The sequence below is a fragment of the Pongo pygmaeus genome, chromosome 5 (assembly GCF_028885625.2).
Source record: "Pongo pygmaeus isolate AG05252 chromosome 5, NHGRI_mPonPyg2-v2.0_pri, whole genome shotgun sequence".
Classification (NCBI taxonomy): domain Eukaryota; kingdom Metazoa; phylum Chordata; class Mammalia; order Primates; family Hominidae; genus Pongo; species Pongo pygmaeus.
In genome coordinates this window covers 39531744-39543923 of record NC_072378.2, presented here as the reverse complement: position 1 = coordinate 39543923, position 12180 = coordinate 39531744, and positions in this window count along the sequence as shown.

Sequence of the window (12180 nt, the reverse complement as noted above, 5' to 3'; positions counted from 1 at the left end):
GTTTTGTTTTGAGACAGAGTCTCTGTTGCCCAGGCTGGAGTGCAGTGGCACAATCTCGGCTCACTACAACCTCTGCCTCTTGGGTTCAAGCAATTCTCCTGCCACAGCCTCCCGAATAGCTGGGATTATAGGCGTGCACCACCATACCTGGCTAATTTTTGTATTTTTAGTAGAGACGGGGTTTCACCATGTTGGTCAGGCTGGTCTTGAACTCCTGACCTCAGGTGATCTGCCCACCTTGGCCTCTCAAAGTGTTGGGATTACAGGCGTGAGCCACTGCGCCCAGCCCATAATTTTAATTTTCAAGAGTGTTTCTTGTATTGTGAACATTACTTTTTCTCATAGCATCTTATTCTTTATTCAAAGGTTGTGGTATTTTTCTGAGAATATTATATCAATGAGACAAAAGATATATTTGTATATATGTATTCTGTTTTCTTTTTCTTTTCCTTTGAGATGATGTCTCGCTGTGTCGCCCAGGCTGGAGTGCAGTGGTGTGATCTCGGCTCACTGCAACCTCTGCCTCCCAGGTTCAAGTGATTCTCCTGCCTCAGCCTCCCAAGTAGCTGGGACTACCGGCGCATGCCACCGCGCTCGGCTAATTTTTTGTATTTTTAATAGAGACAGGGTTTCACCATGTTAGCCAGGATGAGCTCAATCTCTTGACCTCATGATCCACCCGCCTTGGCCTCCCAAATATTCCATTTTATGTACCATCTCTTGAGTATTTAAAACAATTTTTTCTTGTTTATTTTGGTTTCTCTTTTTCACAGTGAAGGCTCTCTTGCAGTACCTAGTGATACTTGGTTGTCCGTTCATATTTAATGCTGAAGCTCTGATTACAGTTGACCTTTGAACAACATGGGGGCTGGGGTTGAATGCGCATGTTAGACAGTGTGGGTAGAGGGTGTGATCCCCTTTCTACAAATTTATCCTACAGTCACATTCACACCTGTGCAGGATAAGGAGTGTACAAGAACACTCATGTTAGTTGAAAATTCATGTGCAACTTTTGTCTTCCCCAGAACTTAGCTACTAATAGGCTACTGTTGACAGGAAACCTTACCGATAATGTAAACAATCCATTAACATTTTTTTGTGTGTTATATGTGACATATGCTGTATTCTAATAATAAAGTAAGCTAGAGAAAAGAGAATGCTGCTAAGAAAATCATGAGGAAGGGAAAATATGTTTACTATTTATTTATTTATTTTATTTTTTGAGACTGAGTCTCACTCTGAGTGCAGTGGTGCAATCTCAGCTCACTGCAACCTTCGCCTCCCAGATTCAAGCAATTACTTGCCTCAGCCTCCCGCGTAGCTGGGATTACAGGCACAAGCCACCACATCCAGCTAATTTTTGTATTTTTAGTAGAGACGGGGTTTCACCATCTTGGCCAAGCTGGTCTGGAACTCGTAACCTCATGATCCACCTGCCTCGGCCTCCCAAAGTGCTAGGATTACAGACGTGAGCCACCATGCCCGGCCTGTTTACTATTTATTAAGTGGAAGCAGATCATCATAAATGTGTTCATCCTGGTCATCTTCACAATGAGTAGGATGAGGAGGAGGAAGACATGGGGCTGGTCTTGCTGTCTCAGAGGTAGAAGAAGATCTGTGTATAAGTGGACCTGCACAGTTCAACCCGTGTTGTTCAAGGGTTGACTGCATATGAACAGGGCTGGTGCCCAGTAAACTTGGTAGCCAGCCGACTTTTTCATTGAGAAACCCCTAAATGTCAGCATCTGTAGGTCCTTTCTCTTGGGTCAATTTCCCAGTAATTTGCTGAGTCCCCCAGATTTGCTCAGAGATATAAACCAGTTTCAGTGTTCCGATGCTGAGTGGGGAAGGGCTTGGGAAAACTACTTTTGCTGTGCAGACTTGCACTTAATTTCTAGCCTCACCTGTGTTAACCTCTCTATAAGCCAGCCCATCTTCTGCTATAGTGGAGAAGGCTTTGCAAGAAGTAGGAGGGGATCTGGGGCTCTCACTGCTTCTTCATTCACTTCCAGCCAGTCCCTCTCAGCCCTCCACCCTGGCACCCCCTTCTGAGGTATCCAGTGTTTCCAAGCGCTGAGCCATTGGAGGCTCCCTAAGCTCAAAGCTCAAAGCAGCCTTCTTCTCATTGCCATCCTGATCATCCTCCCACCTCCAGGCCAGGCAGCTAGGGTGCAGCTGCTTCCGGGGGGTGAGTAACTGTCCTTCCTCTTTTCAGTTTCCAGAATTTTGCTGACTACCCCACAACTTTACTTTTCTTGTCCTTGTGGGTTATGCCTTCTCAGTATCATCTGAGTGGGGTTTTAGGAGATAGCAGAGACCAAAAGCGGCCAGCCTCTATGCAATGGTCCAGTCACTGGTGAAAATTCTCTGTAGGTGAAAAAGAAACATTGAAGAGTTCCCACATCCAAATTCTAACCCCATTAAGAGATCCAGAGACCTGGGAGAAGCTTGAGGAGTCTGGCCTGCCTGCTGATCCCTGCTAAGGAATGACCCTTAAAAGCTCTGCTATGTGGCTTGGCTACTAGGGGATGGGAATCCAGGTTCTCAATTTTGACCACAACTCTAGAGTTCTGAGATGGCCCCTTTGCCCCAGGACAGCTCCTACATTGCCCCGTCACATCTTCAGACCCCAGAACAACCCTTGGGGTCTGATGACTTGCTTGACATCCCCCAACCCCTACCTCTAGCCCCTGCCTTCTAGGGCCTTGCCTCTCTAAACTTGCCTCTGTCTTTTATTTTCTCCTTTTATTTTCCTTTTTAATGTTATTTTTTCACTTTCAGTACCTATCCTTCCCCCTTTTTTCTCCACCCACCTGTTTCCCCCCCTTCCTTTCCTCCACTATCTCTCTCTCTTGCCCTCTCTCCCTCTCCCTCCATCCATCCGTGCCTGACTTCTTCCTCTGGTACATCAGGACCTTGTCCACCAACACCAGTGGTTTTCAGTCAGGATTGATTCACCCACACTCCCAGGAGATGTTTGGCAACTTGTGGGAGGGAGTAGGGGTGCTACTGTCATCTCGTGGGTCGAGCCCAGGGATGCTGCTAAACATCCTGCAATGCCCAGGTCAGCCCTCTGCAAACAAAGGATTTTCCAGCCCCAAATGTCAATAGTGCTGAAGTTGGGAAACCCTGCTCTACCATAGCCCCTACTTCACCCCATCCCTCACCCTTCTCAGATAAAACAAGCATGGAGAGCAGGGGCTCCAAAAGGGAGCCATTGCCAGCGAAGGCTGGGATGAGCCACCCAGACAGCCCGCAGGGCACAAGCCCCCGGAATCTGCTCGTGTTGGTTGTTTTGGCCTTCTCAGAATCAGATAATCTGGTGGGAAAGAGCTCCTGAGCCATCCCAACTGCTGCTGCCAGCTGGTTACCTGACTATGGGGACCAGCCCTGGTGCTGGCTCAGGAACAGGTCGTGAAAACACAGCCAGCCCACTGCCCACTCCAGACTGGTCTCTCCCACAATGGCAAGGGTGGCAGCGGTAGCCTCTGACAAGTGTGAGGCATGGAAACCTGCCTCATCTCGAGCCTGACCTACCAGCCTGCTGGGAACCCTCCTAGAACCCAGTGTGTGGTGTGATGGGGCCTGCCTAACTTCCATGACTGCAACCCTACACTACCAAAGCCTCTGCAGGCTGAGTCGACTTCCTGAAGTTGGCAGGAATAGGGGTGGATTATGGAGCAAGATGGAGCCTGGCCCTGTTGAGTTTAGTGAAGCAGGCTAGGGCAGCTCAAGGCAGAGAAGAAGCTTGGAGAGCCCTGGCTCCCAATTTCACCTTCAAACCCTGGGTCATCCCCTGTGGCAGAGACTACTTGTTGCCTCCTAATATTCATTCTCCTATTCTTACACAGTAATTGAACTTGTAGCTGGCTCCCTAGCTAAAGACTACATTTCTCAGACTCCCTTGCAGCTACATGTGGTCACATGACTGAGTTATGTCCCAGCGAGATATGAGCAGACATGGCGTGTGCAACCTCTGGATTGTGCCTTTAAAAGGAAGAGGAGTGCAAATGTGATGGCAGGAGCTGGAACAATCACTTTGGACCATATGAAACAGAAGCTATATGCTGAAGGTGGCCATGCAATAAGGCAGAAGGCACATGGCTTCCCCCACCATTGAGCTGCCATATTGTGGACCATCTACTCATATGTTTACATTAGAGAGAAATCAAAGTGTTTCTTGTTTAAGTCTCTGTATTTTGGGGTCTCTTTTTATAGCAGCCTATTATGTGTCCTAATAAAAATAGCTCCTTGGTGAAGCCTTCTGTGACACCCTCCTAGTCTAGACGAAGTAGGAGTCACTTCTTGCACCCCCAACCGGATATTTTTCAGATGAGAAAACAATGACCCAAGGTCACATTTACAGTTAATTTATAATGGAGCTGAGGTTTGAAGCCAGCCAGGTTCAAAGCATTGGCCTGAATGAAGGCCAAGTTTCCTTCACTTTCTAATATTCTAGGTTCTCTGTAACCTATTAATCAAAGGGTATGGCAGGCACAGACACCTTACTGGAGGCACTCATCTCATCAGATGCAATGGTCTTCCCCACTCTCTGCTCTCTGGCCACACTGACCTTTCAGTTCTAAAAACCAGCCATACACTGTTTCGCCTCAGGGCCTTTACATGAGCTGTTCCACTGCCAAAAATATGCTTCTCTCCTCTTTTCACCAAGGTGACCTTTTCAAAATGCAACTCAAGCGACACTTCTTCAGGAAAATCTGACCTGTCAGTCCCACTAGCCTGAAAGCTCCAAAAGGGCAGAGACCAGGTCTGGCTTTTACTTATTGTTTGATCCCTAATGCCTGGAATGGCGCCACAATAAACATGTGTGAAGTGAATGAATGAATCCACCTGAAAGGCTAGGGCTGTAACCCCACCTGGAGCTTGGGAAATAGCTGGGCTGACCTCCTAAGGTGCCTTCCAAACCCAAGAGTACAGTCTACCAGAAGTGATGTTGTAATCCATGCCTTACCCAGGGGAAAACTCTCATCCAGGGTCCAGGAAGCTCCTAGAGAGGTGCCTCAGAAACTTTCATATGTATATGAATAACCAGTCTCTGATTCAGTAGGTCTGGGTTGACCCAAGATTCTGCATTTCTAAGATGCTGCTGGTGCATGAACCACATTTGTGGGTAGCATAGTCCTACAGGGCCCCAGATTCCCTCTAGGTGTCCATCTGTCCACTTCCCTGCTCTGCTCGGCTCTGCCTCTCATCTGTGAAATGTGTCTTTCCAGAAGGAGCTCCCAGTCTCAGCCAGGAAGGCTCTGGGTCTCCCTGTAAAATGGAATGCATGGCTCAGCACGCCACCTTCTTCTTTGCCCCAGAGCCTGGCTCTTTAGTCTGGGGAGGTAGGTCTTTCATCCTATTAGCCTCCCAGGACAGCATCCAAGATCAAGGCCCAATCTGTCCACCCCAGAGGCGCCACACCACAAACCTGGCAACCGTACCCTGGATGCCCTGCCCTTGCTGCCAGCCACCACCTCCTACCCTCTCAAGGCCAATTCTCCGTCTTGGCACTGGTGGTTGCTGTGACACTCTTGGACCAGCGCCACCCCTTTAACTTTGTGTTTTTCCAGGGTTAATTGACTTTAAAACACAAAGGCTGTGTGTGTAGGAAGGTTATATCAGAAAAGAGAACATAGGCTTGTCCACAGATGCTCCCTTGTTGTACGGTGGGTATATGTGTGTGCTGTGTGTCTGTCTGCCCTTGGGGTCCTCGGTGTTGACATCTGGGTGTGCCTGTGTGTCTTCCTGGGGCTCTGACTCTAGTGCTCTGAGCTCTGGATTGGGGTGTGTGTGGCATTGGGAGGGGGAAGGCAGGAAGGAAGGGCTGGGGCACCAGCAGCTTCATCCCTGGGCTTCTTTTGCCTTCACTGAATAAACATCTTGTTTGTCCACCAGACAGGCAGCATAGCCCTAGGGCATACACACCTTCCGCTGCCCCCCAGGGCTCAGGACTGGCCAGACCTGCACAGGAAGTCTGGCTGAACCATAATCCAGGCGTGGGAAATGCCAAGGCAAGAGGCACCATGCCAGGCCCGGACACCCGTCTCCCACCCCCACCCTGTTGATGGGACCAGGCAGCGCCCTTGGCGAATGTACCTTCACCACAGCACAGCCCAGAGCCAAGCCTCCTCACTGCACTACCCCCATCTCTCTTGTGCCATCTGGGAGCACAATGGGGCCACTTCAGAGCAAAATCTCATCTGTGAAATGTGTCTTTCAAGAAGGAGCTCCCAGTCTCAGCCAGGAAGGCTCTGGGGCTCCCTGTAAAATGGAACGCACGGCTCAGCACGCCACCTTCTTCTTTGCTAGAGTCACCTGTGACCGGGTGGAAGGCAGGGGCCCCAGCAGCCTCACATTCCAAATCCCACCATGCAGGGCTGTCTAGCAAAGCCAGGGGAGCTTCATGAGAGAGTGAGCTCCACGTCACTGGCAGCGTGACTGTCCCTGAGGGATAGGTGATCTTGCCACTTTGAGCCTTAGGAGTTAGAGATGTCAGTGTTTCATCCCTCTGCCTCTGGACCAGACTGCAAGGAAGGGGATCAGTCTTGAGTTTAAAGAGTGCTAAAAAAAAGTTGATTTCGGAGCTTCTCTGCATCCCTAGATCACTCATGAATTCTTCCTTTCTTCCACCTCTCATTTGAACAGTGTTAATTCTTCTGCTTTCCGTGGTGTTTATGAATGAATTGGGGTGTCCTTTTTCTTGCAACAGAAAGTGACTAGGGTCATGCAAGTGACAAAAAGGGTAGTTTCCAAATATTATTGGACCAGAACCCATTTAGGGTCCCTCCTGCCCAGGCCCTTGACCCTCCCTAGCACAGAGGCCCAAACAACAACCATGGGACAGAAACTTGGAAGGTGCTAAGTCCTGTTGGCGCCCAGGGCTCTGGGAGTTAAGACAAGCGTGTGTGTGAGGGGGGTATGAGGGCAGGGGTATTCTTTACTTCTTGGCCTGGCCTCCCATGGGGAGCTTGGACAGCTGGGTGGTCAGCCCCACTATCCCGCATCACCCCATCCCTCGATGTTCTCAGTCACTTTAAATGCTCCTAGTCCTCAGGATCTGCTTCCTCTGTAGTCTGACCCAGCATCAGAGCTAGAAAGTTACCATGCAGACGAGGATAGGTCAGCAGGTGAGGGCTCTCACTCTCAAACCCTCAGAGGGTGCAACAGGATTCAAAGCCCCTGAGTTCCGGTGAGGCTTGGACCTCACTCTTGGCAGCTCAACCTCAAGGTCTTTCCTGACTCAAGACACAGTCAGAGAGGTGGGTTTGGACTTGTGTTTGGAGTTTGAGCTGTGCTCTTCGCAGTTATTGAGATTTAGTCTTGAGTGCTTAAAAGACTTCTTTCTGAATGTCTGCATGTGGGTGTGTGCGTGTAGATGTGTTTGTGTGAATGCGCTTGCATGAGAGAGAAAAAGGAATAGAGAGGCAGAAAGACAGTGGCAGGGAGGCACAGGAATAGCCCATCCAAGACACTGGAGGTGGGGTCTCTCTCCACTCCAGACTGCGGCTGCTTCTCCCCTCAGACTGGGGCTCCCTGAGGACTGGGCTGTGTCTCCCTTCAGACTGGGGCTCCCTGAGAACAAGGCTGTGTCTCCCTCAGACTGGTGCTCCCTGAGGATGGAGCTGTGTCTCCCCTCAGACTGGGGCTCTCTGAGAACGAGGCTGTGTCTGCCTCAGACTGGGGCTCCCTGAGGACGGGGCTGTGTCTCTGTCAGACTGGGGCTCACTGAGAAGCTGGTCCCCTGAGGACTGTTTTGTACTCTGCATATGTGTCTCCCACACGTATGGGATGAGTTCACTTTCCCTGAGTTTTGGTGGCTTCTGTAGAAACACTCAGGGAACAGCAGTCTGTTTCTGGGCTGGAGTTCAGGGAGGTCTGGCTTGGATTTTCTTAACAGACATGACTCTGGGACTCCCCGAGGGCTGCCCAGACTCTGCCCACTGAGTGCTGCCCCTCCATCCCATTCCCTCACTCTTCCCCTCCCGCTGCTGTGGGGCAGAGAGGGTTGGAGTGTGAGGTCAGTGGACTAAGGCTGTCCCTGCCAAGCAGTCATTCTTCTTGACTCCTCAGGCTCCAGCACACCAGATTCATGGGCTGAGTAATGGGCCGAGGGGCTTCACTGCCGGGCCTCTGGCATCCTCTCTTCCTGCTCCGCCCCCATGTGACAAGCTCTCTCCCCACTCATCCCTTGCCCTGTGTGGGTCCCTTCTTGCCTGTCATGAGCTCTCGCCTTGAAGGAGGTGTCCAGGAGCCAGGAAAGATGGAACAGAAGGACCAGGAATAAGAAGAAAAGAAAGATCACAAGGAGAGTGCTGCCTGGGCCCAGCAGCCATACAATTAGGTGATGTGTGGTGGGTTTGTAAATTATCTCTCTTATCATTCTTGCTTTGATGCAGAACAAACAGAACTCCTCATGGCATTTAAGTCTCTCAAAGGCTGGGATCTTTGTTTTGCTCTCTGTTGTCTCCCAAGTGTCTAGATGCCCAGCACATAGCAGGTGCTTGGTTAATGACTGTGGGACGGGTGACAGAGTCTCAGTCGATTGTGTTGGCATGGACTTTTGGACTCTTCGTCCAACAGTTCCAAGTCCCTGTCCAGCCCACCTTGCTCCCCACACGTTCCTAGGGGGTTCCCTTAGGGATCTCACAGGCTCTGTGGAACCCACTTTGAGAACGCCTTGAGGAGCTGCCCTCTTCAAATTCTAAGCTCCCGAGGAAGGGGAGAGAAGGAGGAGGAAGCATGGAGTGAAGGGGACTCCAGTAATTTCGAGTCGGGGCTGAATGTGGGAGTTTGTGGTGGAAGATGGAGGCTCCTCCAGCAGCAAGCCCCGCCCCAGCTAAGGGAAACCCAGAAGAGACCATTGAGAGTCAAAGTTATGTACTCTGAAGGCTGATGAGCGCTCATTGGAGGAGAGGTGTCTGGGCAGGATGCTGGCAGCTGGGAGCTCTGAGGGTGTCGCGGGGAAGCAGAGCCACCTGCCCGTCTCTGGAGACCTCGAGTCCCTCCCGCCTGTAGATCGTCACATGCAGCGCCACTGCCCCCTTGTGGTCATGCCGCCAGCAAAGCCGAAGCGTCATGTCCCTGCTGTGGGGATGCTCTAAGTGCCTGGAGGACGAAAACCTCCCCCAAAGCCAGATGCTCTCTGGCTGGGATCAGAACCAGATAACTCAGGAAATCTGCCTCTTGCTTCCCTTTCTCCTTCAGGCCAAGGCTCCCAAAGCGAGAACCATCAGAAACCAAAGCCACGTGGTGCAATGTGTCCAGCTCCGGCGTGGGAGTGTAGAGACCAGGGCGTGAATACTGCTGTCCTCAACCCGCTGTGTGACTTGGATAAGTCTGATAACCTCTCTGAGCCTCCATGTTCTTGTTTATAAAATGAGACAGTTCCCATCCCACAGGCCTCAGGAGCTGTTGCAAGGGCTTGTGAAACACCTTTTGCAAAAAGTCCTGGGCAGAGAGGGGTGAGGCTGGAAGGCTTCTGCCTGGAGAAAGCAGCCCTGGGGAGTTTGTGGGAGACAAAGGTGAAGAGGAGAGTGGAAAGGAGGAACTTGCAGTCGAGGGACCCCAGAGACAGGCCCTCAGGATTCATCACCCTTTGCCTTTAAGAAATTCATCTTGTCTGCAAAGCTCCCCAGATCCCAGCAATTCCCCACCAGGAGCTGGGACCATGTCCCTCCTGTCCTCCTCTGTTGAGCCTCATGCTGGCCCCATGGTGCGACACTATAGCCAGACATTAGACCTCTCAGGTCTGCTGGACAATTGATGCACAGAGACCATCAGGTTTATTCTCCCCCAGCTCTGAGGTAATATAACAAGGATCGCCTTTCCTCTAGTTTCCAACGTGCTCCTCATTTCTGTCTGAGACCTCACTGGAAGCACCTTTAACATTCATATTGCTGCCAGGCACCATGGCTCACATCTGTAATCTCAGCACTTTGGGAGGCCAAGATGGGCCAATCACTCGAGGCCAGGAGTTTGAGACCAGCCTGGCCAACATGGCGAAACTTCATCTCTACTAAAAAAAAAAAGGAAAAGAAAAATTAGCCAGGCATGGTGGTGGGTGCCTGTAATCCAGCTACTTGGGAGGCTGAGGCACCAGAATCACTTGAACCCAGGAAGTGGAGATGGCAGTGAGCCGGATCACACCACTGCACTCCAGCCTGGGCAAGAGTGAGACTGTCTCCACAAAGGTTTAAAAAAAAAAAAGAGAGAGAGAGATTCATGTTTCTAGCAACAATCTCTTTGAGGGTAATCTAGGCTTTTCCTGTCATGTGCCTTCCAATGCTTTCAGTCTCCACCCATTATCCAATTCCAAATCCACCTCTACATTTTTAAGTATTTGTTATAGCAGCACCCCAGAACCACCTAGAAGCTACTGGAATAGGCACAGGACAGATTTCTCCCTCAGAGCCCTCGGAAGGAACCAACTCCACTGACCTTGATCTCAGACTTCTGACCTCCATAACTGTGAGATAGATTTCTGTTGTTCTCAGCTACCCAGTTTGTGGTACTGTGTTATGGCAGCAAACACATTAGTTTGCCCTAGCAAACAAATACACACCATTGCATCCTCTTTCAGCTACCTGGCTGTGCTCCTGCCTCCAGAGCAGCCCCTCATCTACAGCTCCGCCTCCACCCTCTATTCTTCAGTCTCTTCTGCAGGCCCTCACCACTCCTGTGGCATCCATCTTGAATCTCTGCAGTGATCCCAAATCCGATTCTAAGTCACTTCGAGGTCGATCACTGTCCTGACAATAATTGTCCCAGCTCATGTTTCCTGCTCTATCATGTGGCAGGCACAAGGTTAAGTGTTTACTGCCATTCCCTCATGGAATCCTCACTTGAGGATTGTCCCATTTTAAAGAAGATGAAACTGATGTTCAGAGAGGCTAAGTAACTTGCCAAAGCCACATAGCTCATATACGTTGCGTTATGTGAAAATCTATGCTCATAATCAGTGCACTCGCGTGTCTCCTACACACTGTTCTGCCTCTCTCAGAGACATGGTTTCCAACCGCCTTCCACCTGAAAAGCCTTAGGTCTCCTCAAGTTCACTGTGTCTAGGACAAGCTTGATGATTCCTCCCCTCCACACACACACCACACACCAATCCCTTTCTCCACTTCCTGTAATGGCCCTGGAGTCACATGGGCTGGAGACCTGGCTTCCCCTCAGCATTCTTCCAGGGCCTCTCAGAGCTTGGAGGAGGCTGGGGCCACTTCTTCTTTTGAGACCCCAGCATATAGATTTTTTAATTTTAAGTTTTTATTGATCGATTGATTTTTTTTTCTTGAGACGGAGTCACGCTGTATCACCCAGGCTGGAGTGCAGTGGTGCGATCTCCACTCATGGCAACCTCTGTCTCCTGGGTTCAAGCAATTCTTCTGCCTCAGCCTCTTGAGTAGCTGGAACTACAGGCACCTGCCACTACACCTAGATAATTTTTGTATTTTTAGTAAAGACAGGTTTCACTATGTTGGTCAGGCTGGTCTCGAACTTCTCACCACAAGTGATCTGCCCACCTCGGCCTCCCAAAGTGCTGGGATTACAGGCATGAGCCACCACACCTGGCCTGATTGATTGATTGATTTTTAAAAATTTTAAATACAGTAGTATTCAGTGTTTTGGTGTTTAGTTTTTATGAATTTTGACATATACCTAGATTCTTTTAACCACCACTACAAATAGGCTACAGAACCATGGCAGCACACTGGGGAGTGCCAAGCCCTGGAAACCATTGATCTGTTTTCTGTCCTGTATTCATTTCCTGTGGCTGAGGTAACAAATTACCACAAACTTAGTGGCTTCGAAAACTGAGATTTATCATCTCAAAGTTCTGGAGTCCCAAAGTACAACTTCAACATCATGGGGCCACAATCAAGGTGTCGGGAGGGCCACATTTCCCACACTGAAATTTCTAAGGGAGAATCCATTCCTTGCCCCTTCCAGCTTCCGGTGGCTGCCAGCATTCCTTGACTTGTGGGCACATTAGCCTAATCTTCATGGCTAGCATCTCCAAGTCTCTCTCTCAGTTCCCTCTTTCTGTCACCAATTCCTCTGTGTCAAATCTTCTTCTGCCTCCGTCTTATAAGGACACTTGTGATTAAGAGACCCATCTCCAGATACTTGATTTAATCACACCTGCAAAATTCTTTTTTGCCAGATGTGTTAACA